The following is a 14,720-nucleotide window of genomic DNA, read 5'->3' as shown; positions in this document are numbered from 1 at the left end:
TCTTTGTTGTCATCTACAGACAGACCTGTACACATTATCCTCTACCTGAACTTAACGATAACTAAATATCTCAAAATGGGGCATCATCATTTTACCAAAACAGACATTTATACTTTTCATAATATATTATAAGACAAATGCGACCAGTGGTGTATGTTTGTCTCTATGTTGCAGTTCATATTTACTTTAAGTAAATAACGAATCAAGAAGATAAGCTTGACATGAGACATCCGTCCATCTACACTAAAAACAAATAGACCTCATAGATCAGGATACGGTTTTCAACAATAAACACGCGCCCATAAGATACGTCAATCTCAAGTCTAGAAAATTTCTGAATAAATTCAACGGATGCTATCAGAGATATCTTCAATCCTTAATTCCAAGAACAACAAAAACGTATAGCATATAATTGGTATCCACCTCTGACGAAAAAAGGCAAAATGACATGCGGTGATGTTGGACAAGTTTTTTTGAGATCTTAATTCATGCTAATTGGTCTTGATCACTGGACTTATGAAAGGGTCCAAGTATGGTATAGGTTTAAGTAGTTTTGTCTACAATTATCTCATATTTTTACGCTGATGCAACAGAAGTTAATGCGCTTAAAAAGTATATATACTTACTTTGAGAAATTTACGCATATAAATAATGTAGAGCACAACCTTTACGAGTAGCAGAAACTGCTTGCGGTGAGGTCGAACATGTTTAACACCGCCACATTCGGTAGGTGCATGTTTAAGTCAGGAGCTTGTTATTCAGTGGTTGTCGTCTGTTGCTGTATATTATATTTGTTTTTCGTTTATTTTTTTTTTCATTTCATATCTTGATCTGGTCGTAATTTCTCTCGTTTGATTTGTTTTACATTTGTGATTTTGGGGACTTTTGTAGCCTGCTATGCGGTATGGATTTACTCATTATTGAAGGCCGTACGATGACCTATAGTTAATAACTTCTACGTTATTTGCTCTTTGGAGGAATATTGTCTCATTGGCAATCATTCCACATCTTTTTATTTTTATATAGGCCCATACATCAATAATATCTTATTTTGTGTCACACTTTACAGGTTAACGAGTTGGCCATTTAAAAGGTTGGCAAGTCATCAAGCCGTTACGAATCAGCAAGTAGGCAGCGGATCGACAGGACAAAAGTTTACTTGTCGGTTTTATTTATTTTCAACAAGTATCCGAGTCAACTCGGGACGTGTAAGCAAGTCGACAATACCCAAATCAATTAGTTAACTTATCAGTTATTTCATGTTTTACGTTTTACAAGTTTTTTGGTCGACATGCCGACAGGTCTGTGGTTCGATAAGTCGACAACGGAATCTGGTAGTTTCGTGTTGTGATAATAAGTAACTGTTACACCACTGTCACAGGTTAAGGGGAGGGTTGGCGCCTTTAAAACTAGTTTAACCCCGCCACTTTCTGTATGTGCCTGTCCAAAGTCAGGAGCCTGTAATTCAGTAGTTGTCGTTAATTGCTGTATATCAGATTTGTTTTTCATTCATTATTTTTTTTACAAAAATCAGGCCATTAGTTTTTCTCGTTTGAATTGTTTTACATATGTCATTTCTGGGACTTTTATAGTTAACTATACGGTATGGGTTTTGCTCATTGTTGAAGGCCGGGCCCTAGTATGGAATAGGTTTCTGAACGTACAATAATGAATTCTAAATACTAAAAACACTTACCTAACGTACTAGAATAATCGATAACAAAAACACAAGTACAAGCAAAACAATATGAAAGAATGCTCGAAGTTACTGATAACATGCTCGGAGTATTTAGACTGATAAGTGAGAGAAACGCCTTCCTACACTGTAATATCGTAGAATATTCTTCGGAATTAGTTTATACAGCGACATCATGAAAAGTAAGTCAGGAAGTTGCAATTTAGTGCAATGCACATAACTCCAATGCCTAAAAACCCGAAAGAAACAAGTCTTGTTTGAAGCTTTTAATCAACGAATTGATGTTGTTTCCATTAAAGAATACGATTCGATTACTTGTCTCTTTTAATTTCAATACATTGCAAGTTGGTTTTAATGAAAAAGTTTTTTTTCAAAATATAATTTCGGAGAAGCGTAGTATAGTTTCCCCTCTTAAACACAACAATCAAATCGTTGTTAAGTCTCAAAAGGTAATATTAACTTGAGACTACACCATGTACACGGTCAGATCTGATGTCAAAAGTGTTTCACCACTCGAAAATGCTTATATAAATTTCAAAGAAAAAAGAAAAGAAAAAAAATCGAAAATGGAATTCAATTTTTACGTTTACACCGTTTTCTATGGAATATAAAATAAAAATACATAATTAGCCGCAATAGAAAATAACACTTATACAAAAATATAATAAAATTATTTACAATACAAATTCTCGTTAATACAGGGTGCCGACATAACATGTACATTCATTGCCAAATTTATTTTTCGGACATATCGGAAGTGATCTTCGCTAAACAATATATATATACATATATAAAAACTCTACTATATAAAATATATGATATAAATATTAGATATATACATATTAATGTACATTTTTCAATATAGGCAGTTGGCTTTGAAGAACTGGTATTTGATTAATTGGTTTTGTTTCTTTTTTCCACTTCATTCGACGATTCTGGAACCAAATTTTTATTTGCCTTTCAGATAAACACAATTCATGTGCTATTTCTATGCGTCGTCGTCTGGTCAAGTATTTGTTATAATGGAATTCCTTTTCCAATTCAAGAGTTTGGTATCTGGTATAGGTTTGTCTTCCCCTTTTACTGTTTAATCCTGAAAAAGTATAAATTAAAGATGGTAGTATCACATGACAGTTATACGACCCTTTAACGACATGGAATTCTCCGCCTACTGCGGTAAAGCGGAAGTAGCTCCTCCTTATTTTTATGTTAAGAAAATTTCTGGTAATAAAAGCGGCAAGTTTATATGCAGATCAAGTCGTAAATGTCACTTCATAAATTGTGATACAAGCTTACTCACTTCACTGAAGAATTCCTATAAATTTTCTGTTTTAAATGCAGTGAAATGAAATAAATTTCCGTTTTCCTGATGAATCAAATCTCTATAATGATTGTACAAGCAGATTTTATTGCAGGGGGATCTTAAACCTGCTACGTTTTGTAATTAAAGCGACAAGTTTACAGTGTTAGAATTGGACATAAAATAGTTCCTATGATATAACGGTATAGATCTATAAAACATAACATTGTCAGTTCTGTATTGTTCCAGATGAGGGTTTTCCGCCTCTTGCACAATGTAATATATTTTGTCCATTGTTGTGTTATAATTTTATGGGTTATTGTTCATGGGTTCTTAGCTATTGCATTAATGCAGAATTGTTTTATTATATTAGGTTACCTGGTACTGCTGAACTGTTAAATGTGTTATAAAAGGTTAAAAGTACTTTTTAACTGCATCTCTCTGTCTTTTCAGAGTTTTACTTTGTTTGATTAAAAAATAAGGAACTCTGATGAACAATAACAGATTATTGAACGACTGAAGAATGGCCACGAGCAGGGTTTGGATGGATATAGAGTCAGAAAAAAACAGAAGACAATGAACCTCTTCTGTTTTGAAACTTCGAATATCTCTTATATGTCTTGCTCCTCTTCTTATCTTCTAAATAAGACAATTCCATACAGAAAGCTGATTGTATCGTTACATAAGAGTCAAATGAGTTTTCTGTAATGGGTTTTATCGTATGCTATTTCACGTACAATAGCAATGATCCAGATTAAAAAGAGAAGGGTCGAGATCTTTTAAAAACTAGTTTAACCCCGCCATATTTTCATGTGTCAAGTCAAATACTTCGTCAGTAGAAGTCGTGTGTTATATCTTAATGTTTTTCATTGTTTGGATATTTGGTCTCTGTCTATTCCTGTTAAATCTGTTAAAATATTCACAACTTTTATAGACTATTGACGACTCAGAGCTAAACGTTATGTATAAACACATGTCTATTGTGTAATGATGTATGCTAACCTCTATATGTTTTTATTTATTTTGGTCGTTGGGTTGCTACATCTTATTTACGTATACCACATATTTCCTTGTATTCATTTGTACTTATAAATAACACTGTTATTCAAAGTTACAATTGACATGGTATATTTGTACTTTAGACTTTTTTTTAAACTTTTTTGGTTTTCCAAGCTTAAACTTCCCGAATAAATTAAAGTACTATAATTTAGTGAGGTAGTAAATTACAAAATGACAAACATAACTAAAATGTATTGCCTTGCTACATGTCAGCAATTGTTTCGAAACATTCCAATGTTAACACAAGGTCGGTTATGATGTCACAGATCCGTTCTTTATTCACAACTTGCTTATTGTGCCTCCATTCATAGTGGTGAGCACTAATGATTTAGCATCTGAACTACAATACAAGGCGTTTCATGAAATATAAAAGCCATCTTATTTATTCTTGTCCGTCACCGAAAAGAATTTTCACTGAAGTACTTATTCATATCGATATTTACCACTTCGATTTCTTGCAATGTCCATGTGTACTTTTTATATTTTAAGCCAAAAAAAAAGACTATTTGGAAGCCTGGAATTGTGCAAACACTGGAACAACATATTACTGTGAGTTCTTAACCGATTTACCGGTTATTATCTACTTTTGTGGTCCGTTTATAAAATATTTTTGTAAAAAAAAAGAATATACTTTCTTAAACGTTTGATAGTTTTTTTTTAAATAATGATATACCGAGAGGGTCAAGGAAATACTTATCTAAAGAATGGTAGACAGACATGACACAAAACACAACGCAGAAAACTAAAGAGACTTTGAGTTTTACAAAACACGATGGTAAAATAAAGCATTGCTGAATTTGAATTTTATAAAATAAGAACCTTTTGTTAAAAAAAACAACCATATTAATTCCCACAAAATCTTAGTTCTAAGTAGCAGATAATTGCTATTATACATTTTGAAGTTGACCCTGATGAAAAACTATCAAATTGAATCTTCGACAAATTTGATGATTTCAGTCTTCCTCTTCGTCAACTCTCCATTCTCGTTCTCGAGTCATATCTTACCTCATCCTATTGTTGTTACATTTCTCGTTGATACGATATTTTCGAGGATATTCTTATTTTGACGACTTACTTAAAACACTCAAACTCAAAAAATATATATATGAGGTAGAGCAACTGCGATTGTCACTAAGAAAGTTATACGGTTTTGTCGTTTGTCTAACTTTGCCATTTAAATGCTAGATATATTTGTTATTCGTACGGCGGTCAATACATACATAACCCCGCCGCATTTTTGCGCCTGTCCCAAGTCAGGATCCTCTAGCCTTTGTTAGTCTTGTATTATTTTTAATTTTAGTTTCTTGTGTACAATTTGGAGTTTAGTATGGCGTTCATTATCACTGAACTAGTATATATATTTGTTTAGGGGCCAGCTGAAGGACGCCTCCGGGTGCGGGAATTTCTCGCTGCATTGAAGACCAGTTGGTGACCTTCTGCTGTTGTCTGTTCTATGGTCGGGTTGTTGTCTCTTTGACACATTCCCCATTTCCATTCTTAATTTTATACATGCACATCATGTGATGTAGATGTACGAGGTTTTTGAAGTTTGAAGAACGCATGTTTCTCGTTGCTTTTAATCCCCGGGTTTTACTACGAAATTGAAATATGTGTTCAGTGATAGTAATTGCCAAAATCCTAATCTTTATTCATTTATGTATATATAAAGATAAGAAGATGTTGTATGATTGCCAATTAGACAACTCTCCACTAGAGACAAAATGACATAGAAGCTAACAACTATAGGTCACCGTATGACCTTCGACAATGAGCAAACTATAGTTGACAAAAGCAAAGAAATTTATATCAAAGCATATGTCATGATCAACTGAAACATCACACACATTGCTACCAAAAGAGTAAACACACGCCCAACTTACCACCATTTGTTCTCATCCAAGGGTACATACGACATGTCATACCATCTCCATCATCGCTCTCGTCGCTATTCGGGTCTCCTCGTATGTTATCTGTCTTTACGAGAGTGCTTTGAATAGTTGAGTCTTCTATCCCGCGAACAGCGTACTTTTGCCCCATGGTATGATATGAAGTTCTGTCCAAGTCCTGATTACTACATCTTTGATTTATATCTGGATCATAATCCAATGATTCATTAGTACCATTGTCAGACGGGTTTTTGATTGTCTGTTCACGATATTTATATTCACTGTTCAACTTGCGGACATATGAATTATTGCCCGGTCTAATATCATTGTTTATAGTCGGGTGAAATTGATAGTCTCTGTAACTTTCTGATATATTTCTGTCGTTAAAGTGATTGCAGGAAATATATTTATCAAACAGATTATGTTGAAATTCTGTGCTGCCAAAACTGCTCATAGCGGGAAACATTTTACTCTATCGCCATAGTGTAGATTATGTCGTGTTATCCAATCTCTAAGACTTGTTCATTGCTTGCCCTCAAGTCCTGAAATGAAACATTTAAGATCGTTTTTTATTTTTATTTAGAAACTAGGATTAGCTATTATCATTTCATTGATAAGTTTGCTACGATAATGTAGCACTGGTGGTTTCTGTTGCTGAATCCGGGGAAACTGTAATTCGCCAAAATACTTAGGCTTATTGACGAATTTCGGTATTCGGTATTGTTGGCTATATCGTGGCGTCCAGCTAATATATTGGTGGAGGAAGCCGGAGTGCCCACAGATAACCACCTACCTTCGGCAGAAAAACAGACAGTCCTAGTCAATTAAGATTGCTAAAAGAGTCAGAGCGTTCCTGGTGATTGCTGATACACAAAAACTTTTCGAATACTATTTATATCTGGACAGCGGGAAAAAAATCCTTTATAATTAATAGCAGAAAGTGTATTTTTTTAAAGAATAGAATTAAGAACAAGCGTTTTTATCATAATTTCTGTTAGTCTTTACCTGTTGAAACCCAAAACTGTTAGTGTAGGTAATAATTGGCTTTCTATTCGAAATGTGTGCTATAGATAAATAAAAGTTAAATTAATTCCTCCTTCCTTTTAATGCCTTAAATGGTAGATTTTCTGCAGAGAATAAAGTTTGGATACTAACTTTTAAAGGTATTGCAGTAAACAACATCATGATTTCATATTACAAATCAAGTGAAATTTATTCTGAGGTTATAATCTGATGGAAGAGAAAACAAATGCAAAGAAAAAGAATACAATTTACGACGTTTTAATATGTTCAGTATTGCAAAGATCATTTAGGAATGATTGATTTGAGCCACAGTAGGTCATGTTTGTGTATATATAAGCATTGTTACGCCCTTAAATGAAATCCTGTCCAAAAATGGGTATTTGATAACTTTATTCATAATTCGCTGTATGTCAACTTTGAAGCCGGCGCCGGTCAATTTTATGCCTAAATATTACGTTTATGATCATAGCGCCACGCTTCTAAAATATTTATCCTTTTGAACTTGATGCTGTGTTATTGAATAAGAAATTAGATAAGCTTTGAAATCAGTGAAACTGATGTGAAATTGATTTGCCTAAGTAAAAGCCCATGTTTACGAATGGTTTTTAAATGACTGAGTCATTGCGATCCTCAAATAGTATCTGATTCAAAAGTTTAGTTAGGTAGGAAGGTGGCTACTTTGAAGTATCAAAGACGTAACCATAGAGTTGATTCATATTACATGCAGTATCGTCTTTCATATTTGTTTATTAGTGAAACGAAATTGATTAAAAGTCGGAAAAAATCATTTTTATTTAACGTACGTTTTAAGTAATATTAGATGTCGCTATTTTTAAAAAAGAAAACGTTATTTAATAGTTAAAGATACGGATTAATATTTGCTAGATGCCTCAGCATTGTCAATGCATAAAGTAAAAAACAACGAATTGCATGCCAATTTCTCTCTTTTTCAAATTCTGCCATTTTAAACATTTATGTGCCATGATCACCTAAAAATCTAATAAGATTTCATTTTATTCTATAAAAACTACAAACTTGTTATCATAGTCCTAACCACCGTATACTGAAACATTTAATTGTAAATGAGAGAGACGGATTCCGTCATAAGACACATATGCATAGAAGAAAATGTTGAAAAAGCATATACATCATGTGTCAATTCAGACCGCTGTTGTATCATATATGTATATAGTTATATATATTTATTAAAACTCTATTCAAATACCAAAACACATGTAGAATTACCAAAGTTTGATTTAAAAAGAGAGGGGGATGCATGCATTACAGGAGGCGCTTACAATGTAGATCCATCCGGTTTCACTCCATTTGGATTTAATGCGGTTCGAATAACTACTTTTTCCTCCTATTTACGTTATATATATAAACGTCTTTAAAACTCGCGTCGATTTTGTCATTCATCTTCATCATCATTGATTTAATGTTATTATTATTATTATTAATTATTATTATTATTATTATTATTATTATTATTATTATTATTATTATTATTATTCATTCATGCATTCATTCAAACTTTCGGGTGTAACAAACACTGACATCTATACTTATGTCAATACACTATTACAACATTAAAACTCCGTCGACTCGTAAATCTTCTCACAGTTCTTAAACGGTGATTATCATTAAATTCAATTTTATGATGATTTTTACCATAAACAACAATTAACACTCAATATAAAGAACAATTTTCTTGATATATTGTTACTTTTGGTATCATATTAAGTGTTGTAAGAACAATAAAATTTATGTAAGCGCTTTTGCTACCAAAATAATTGATTGCAAGGTCACTTAAATGTTTTGGCAAACGCTTTTTTCTAAACCTGCAGCGAATTTAGTGTTTAGAACGTCATAAAGATATCATATTCCGCCACGATGTTAAATTTTGACGTTTTTAATTGATCTACGACATGCGCCAGTATGTAAGCAATTATGCAATCATAGATGGTTTTATATTTGGAATGCAGATCAGAGACAAGTACCAACTTCAAAATGCGAAACTCTTGATCATAAGAGTAGATGGATTGAAGTATTTCCATCATAATTGACAGATGCTGTTTTAATTTATCTAATCAGATGGCCTAATTTGTGAACTGTACGAACTCTCCAGTTGTTCAGAATTGAAAATTGCTTTATATAATTGCATCTGTTTCTATAGAAAACGAACAGTCCAATGAATGATCAAAGGACTGATGGGAAAGAAACGAAGAGTCAAAGGAATATCAAAGGGCTGATGGGAAAGGAACGAAGAGTCAAAAGAATATCAAAGGGCTGATGGGAAAGAAACGAAGAGTCAAAAGAATATCAAAGGGCTGATGGGAAAGAAACGAAGAGTTAAAGGATATCAAAGGGCTGATGGGAAAGAAACGAAGAGTCAAAAGAATATCAAAGGGCTGATGGGAAAGAAACGAAGAGTCCAAAGAACATTAAAGTCTGATGTAAAAAAAGACATAAGTAAAATTGTTTGAACTAAATACAGTTATATAACATTTTATTAAGATAAACATTTTCTACTTAAATTGGTTCAATAGTTTAACCTTTTAACTATTGTTTGAATGCAAGAAAGGAGTGATTTTTAAGAACAATAAACTAAACTGTAAACGGTTTTAGGTTGTTTTTTTTTTCAAAAAGGAATACAACGAAATTGTACCGGCTTGCATTCAGAATTCGAGCTTTTGCTTTCAATTATTCATTTTGGTCTTAATTTTCAATTTCTAAAACTACCACACACAATAATACATTATTTCTACAGAATTATAATATCTCATTATGGTATGGTTAAGCAGAGAGAAATTCGTGGTCTCCACAAAACTATCAGCAATAATGTTAGTTAATAAACCGTATATTCTTATGCATTAAGAAGCATTTATCATTTACTAATATGCATGATTCTCTTGTGAAATTTCATGCTACTTTTGAGTAAAGAAAGAACATCTTTGGTCCTGCATCAAGTGTGTGTTTTTGACAGTTTTGAGGGTACGATGCGTCAAAGGGGAATCATTCTGGTACATAACATATTTTGGGTTCTGCTTTAATTTGCAATAAGAAGAAACCTATTTATAATAAAGTATTTCGTGACGCAAGCCGCACATGAGGAAGAAGTCTCCGAGTTGACTGTCAAAAAGCTATTCTATATACTTCGTTACGTAGTTAAGATTCCGCATCCAAACCTTTTGAAAAATCAAAGTTTAAAATTACTCAGACATCTATGCATGTCAATCAAAAGTAAATGTGTCAATATTAAAAACAAAACATTGATATTTTTTAATTTAGCAAACTTCATTTGAATTCTGCTGAAGATAATACATTGGCAACAAATTATGCGTCTACTGTATAACAAAAGAAATGGTAAAAGTGATATTTGAAAGAATTATAAATGAGGGGCCAGTTTCACGAAGCTATTCTTAGACCTGTCATAAGATATATCTTAGGACATGTCTTATAACCCTCTTATGACTATCTTAGGAAATATCTCAGACCTCGCCTCAAAGCTGTCTTAGGATGATCTTAGCTAAGATATCCTAAGCCTGTCGCAAGATCTTTTAAATCTTTAAATATTAACATGGATTTATGGAAAAATTCATGGAAATGTAGTATGTTTCCCATAAATTACTAAACGTATTGATTAATATTCCATAATTAGATAACTTGAAAAAATAAGTGTAATTTATATAAATAATCTATTAATAATACACCAATATACATATGAAAATTCAAATACAAAATTAAAAAAAAAATAAGATGATGATACTTTTTGTGTACAAGTGAGTTGCATTCAATTTGTCACTGTATCGGTTATAATAAGGTGTATTAAAAGGATAAAATCGTGCATTCTTGCTATAAATACATCGAATGCTCATTGTTGATAAATCATTTTGATAATCCGTCAACCTATAAAGATTTAGTTATGAGCAGGAAAAGGAGATTAGATAATGAGATAATAATTAGATAATTTGCAAAATTAATATAAAAAATAAGTAAACTTATTACTATCCTAAGACCATCATAAGACACCTCTAGGTGCAGTCCTAGCTTTAAGATCAACTTTAAGAGATGTCCTAAGTTAGGATCACTTTGTGAAACACACTTAGGACTAAGATATGTCGTAAGACCATCCTAAGACATGTCTTAGTCCTAAGACAGCTTTGTGAAACAGGCCCGAGGAGAGTATTAATCAATGATTCATGAAGAATAAAATGAGTAGACGTTCTCAGTGAATTACTTCAATTATATTTAACTTCTCTGCTTAGATTGGTAAGCATTTCTGATTAATGTAAACCAATATCACTAAGCCGTTTAAGCAGTAATCCATTCCATCGGCGTTAGATGTTCAAAGGGAAATAACTCGTATAATTTAGAGACTGTTGTTTATCATTATTTATCTTTACCTATCAGCGAATAAAACTTTATTACTGTATTTCCTTACTAATCTCAATGAAAAAATCATAAATTGTCATTATCTGCGTTTTAAACCTTAAATACTTTAATATAAGGCGATCTATTATAAATCAATTTCAAAATAGATGTATTCCATTATCACAAATTCGTGTTTTTCTTTGAAAAATATCTACAAACAATACCTAAACGATAAAGAATTCAGGTTCATGCATTTTTATCATCCATTTATAAATAATTTATCTGACTTGACGTTTTCATGCGACCCTTTTTAATTTATTTGTTTCAATTAATTTAAATAATGTTAATGTTTTATTTGTATTGCGAACTTAATAGCGCTGAACTTAAATGTGTCCAGTTGGTAATTAAGCAGGTAAAATGATCATACAACGTGTCAAAAAATTATTTATGTTGGGCATTTGTTGGAGAATTATCTGACATTACAGTGCACTAAATTGGCAATAAAACGCCAAAATTGTTAATTTATTAGCGTCCATAACACTAATAAAGGATCATTTTATCAAATTTGCTCATTATTTTCTTTGCTTATCTTGGGAAAGGTGGTTTCGTTAAAACAACTTTGGTTTAAACAAGGAATAAGTGAGATGTAAAAATGAAGTGTTCGTTGATGTAAGTAGACACATTTAACCGAAGGTATGCATTTTGCTTATTTTCTATGTTTATGAAAATTTGAATGCCTAGCTAAAAGCTTACTTTTAATAAAAAGTAAATTTGCAAAATTGAATTTGATTTAATTTATCAGTAAACATGAGATAGTTTTAACGACATCATTAAAATTTTAATTCGAATTTTCGTAAATAGTTAAATTTCAGTAATAGCAGGTACATAAATAATTATTTTTTATTTGATAAGCCATCTCATGGGATATTATTTCGATATTATTAATCGCAATTTTTCCTATACTCCTATTTTTTTTGTAATTGGAAGTTTGATCATGAGTATGTACATATGTAGAAAAATAAAATCATGGACCTAAAAATATTTTATTTATTGCTTCTATGAAAATATTTTGTTGTGTTTACTTTCCACTCTTCTGTAAAAACATTTTAAAGAAAAGTAGATGTTTGTTATTTGTTATTAAATGAAACTAGATTTGAGGATTATTTTTTAGAAATCAAAGGTTTTAAAGTACAAAATTTCATTGGATAAATATACCAACTAACATACATTTTTCACAAATTGTGAGAAATTTCCGATAGGAATTTCTGTTGTTCGATGCGAATAAATTGCCTCTTGAAAAAAACAATAACTTTAAATTTACTGCCTAAGCTCTTGCAGCTAGAATATTTTAAAATAAAGTAAAAAGTTGAAATATGCGTTCAGTTTTTGTTTTCATTTACTCAGTGTTTTAGATGAAAGGAGGCCGAGAGAGTTTTATGGGCCATAAAAGAACAATGGTTAATGGATATCTACTGTTTAATGCGTTTGCCGTGGCGATTGGGGACTAAGTTTGATATATTTATGACTTTGTGTTCCGGATTTAAACAATTGCACACTCAAAACTCCCTTTGCTTTTATTTCGCTCACGTAGAAGACGAAACCCGTACAATCCGGACTTTTTCTGCTGCAACAGTTTTTTCCTTTTGATGTTCTGATTATTTTTGTTTCCGTTTCCTTGACGCCCGGAGGAGATATGTGCGAAAGCCTATTACATGTTTTTTTTTCTCCGGACAGTGATGAAATTGACGACACGCTGGGATTTTCTATTAGGAAATGAATGATTTTTCAGGTTACGAAATAGGAGATATTTGTGGATGTTATGATAAATGATTTTTGGTAATTTCAATCAGGGTGGTCAGCAGGTATACTCTTTAAGCTAAAATTCATTGTTAATATATATTTGTTCAACTATTTTAGTTTCAGTTTCGTTCAAAACAGTCAATATTTAACAATTAACATCGATTAATAAATACTTTACTCATGAAAAATACATTGAAATGATAAAAAGATAATCGTTTTAAAATACACGTAATTGAAAATTAAACAATCAACGTACTTTATTATGTAAATACAATGCAACGCATTTGTTTCTCGTTTAGAATAAATCACCAAAGCAGAATTGATCAATTTTTTTTATGAAAAAATAATAATAAAAGAAGAACAAATTGCAAATTGAAAGTCAAATAACAACTGAAAACAAACGAAAAATCTAAATCTCAGATTTAAAGACGTAAACAATTAATTATTTTATTAAATATTATATAACGATATTGATATTTTAATCATATATAGAATAACATGGACAACACAGACAATGAACGACAAATAATATTTTTATAATGTATTAAAATGTAACAAGAATAATGAAATTATGGGATACCAAATACCAACAATTTGAGTACATTTTCCTCTAAAGTTATTTATCTAAATATTTTCTCAAATAATAATGTGCACCAATGTCACAGAAAATATTAATAATAAAATACAGAAAATATTAATAATAAAATACAGAAAATAAACAAATGCAAAACTAAATAAATGATAATTAATCTAGCAAAAATAATTCTAGTTTTTCAGATAAAATTATTTTGCAAAAAATGAGGAATTTTTGGTAAGAACACAATTTTAAATGCTTTTAAAAGCTAATACGCTATTTGAGTGAAACCTACGTTGTTTCAGGCTATTGGTCCAGAAAAAGAAAACGACAGAGTGACATGAAATGATATAATGTTTTAATCAATTTCATCAGAGAAATTGACAATTAATTATTCTTACATTACCGATACGCATGCGGATTACCATTTGAAAGTAGCAACTACTGTCTTTCAAAAAATATTTAAAAGAAAAAGATGTCTTACCATGTTTACTCTTCAACTTACATACAAAGGCAGATCTTATTTCCCACGGCACTGTTTATACAATATACATTTGTAACATATGCTCACTCAGTGTGAAATGATTTTATTTTGAAATTATACACACATATTACCATTTTTAAATTCTTGGATTTATTTATTACCATTTTAGTGTTTCACTATTGAAATGCAAATTATCATTTGATATATAAATTATAACGAGGTTAATTTTTTAAGTTTCAAAATGTATTTGTTACTTTTTCAAAGGCAAATTCACTACCTAAGGGAGATAACCTCGGCAGCCTTAAAGATCACATAACTCCATGAATTAGACGGATCAGATCGTCTGATCATTGTCTCATATTTATTATCGTTCTAATGAGACTAAACCTGTAATGTCTATTCTACGAACATATTTATATTTTTGTATTAGTACCTTAGTATATTTTTTTAAATAGATTTAAGCGTTTAAACTCATATTTATTTTCAATTTTGTAACATATAAAGCGAGGAGAAACTTAGTCAAT

General features: G+C 31.2%; 1 long non-coding RNA gene across 1 annotated transcript; it reads right to left on the bottom strand.

Annotated features, from left to right (window-relative positions):
• Positions 1-2,653: 2,653 nt before the first annotated feature.
• On the bottom strand, positions 2,654-14,273 carry LOC127729540 (uncharacterized). Its single transcript, XR_007994685.1, has 3 exons — positions 14,197-14,273; positions 5,936-6,483; positions 2,654-2,789 (listed from the first exon to the last, which is right to left on the bottom strand). It is a non-coding gene; the product is annotated as an uncharacterized LOC127729540 (long non-coding RNA).
• Positions 14,274-14,720: the final 447 nt, after the last annotated feature.

The sequence above is a fragment of the Mytilus californianus genome, unplaced genomic scaffold (assembly GCF_021869535.1).
Source record: "Mytilus californianus isolate M0D057914Y unplaced genomic scaffold, xbMytCali1.0.p SCAF_2, whole genome shotgun sequence".
Taxonomy (NCBI): Eukaryota; Metazoa; Mollusca; class Bivalvia; order Mytilida; family Mytilidae; genus Mytilus; species Mytilus californianus.
The sequence above is the reverse complement of the archived record's forward strand: the minus strand, read 5'-3'. Positions and strand labels throughout refer to the sequence as shown.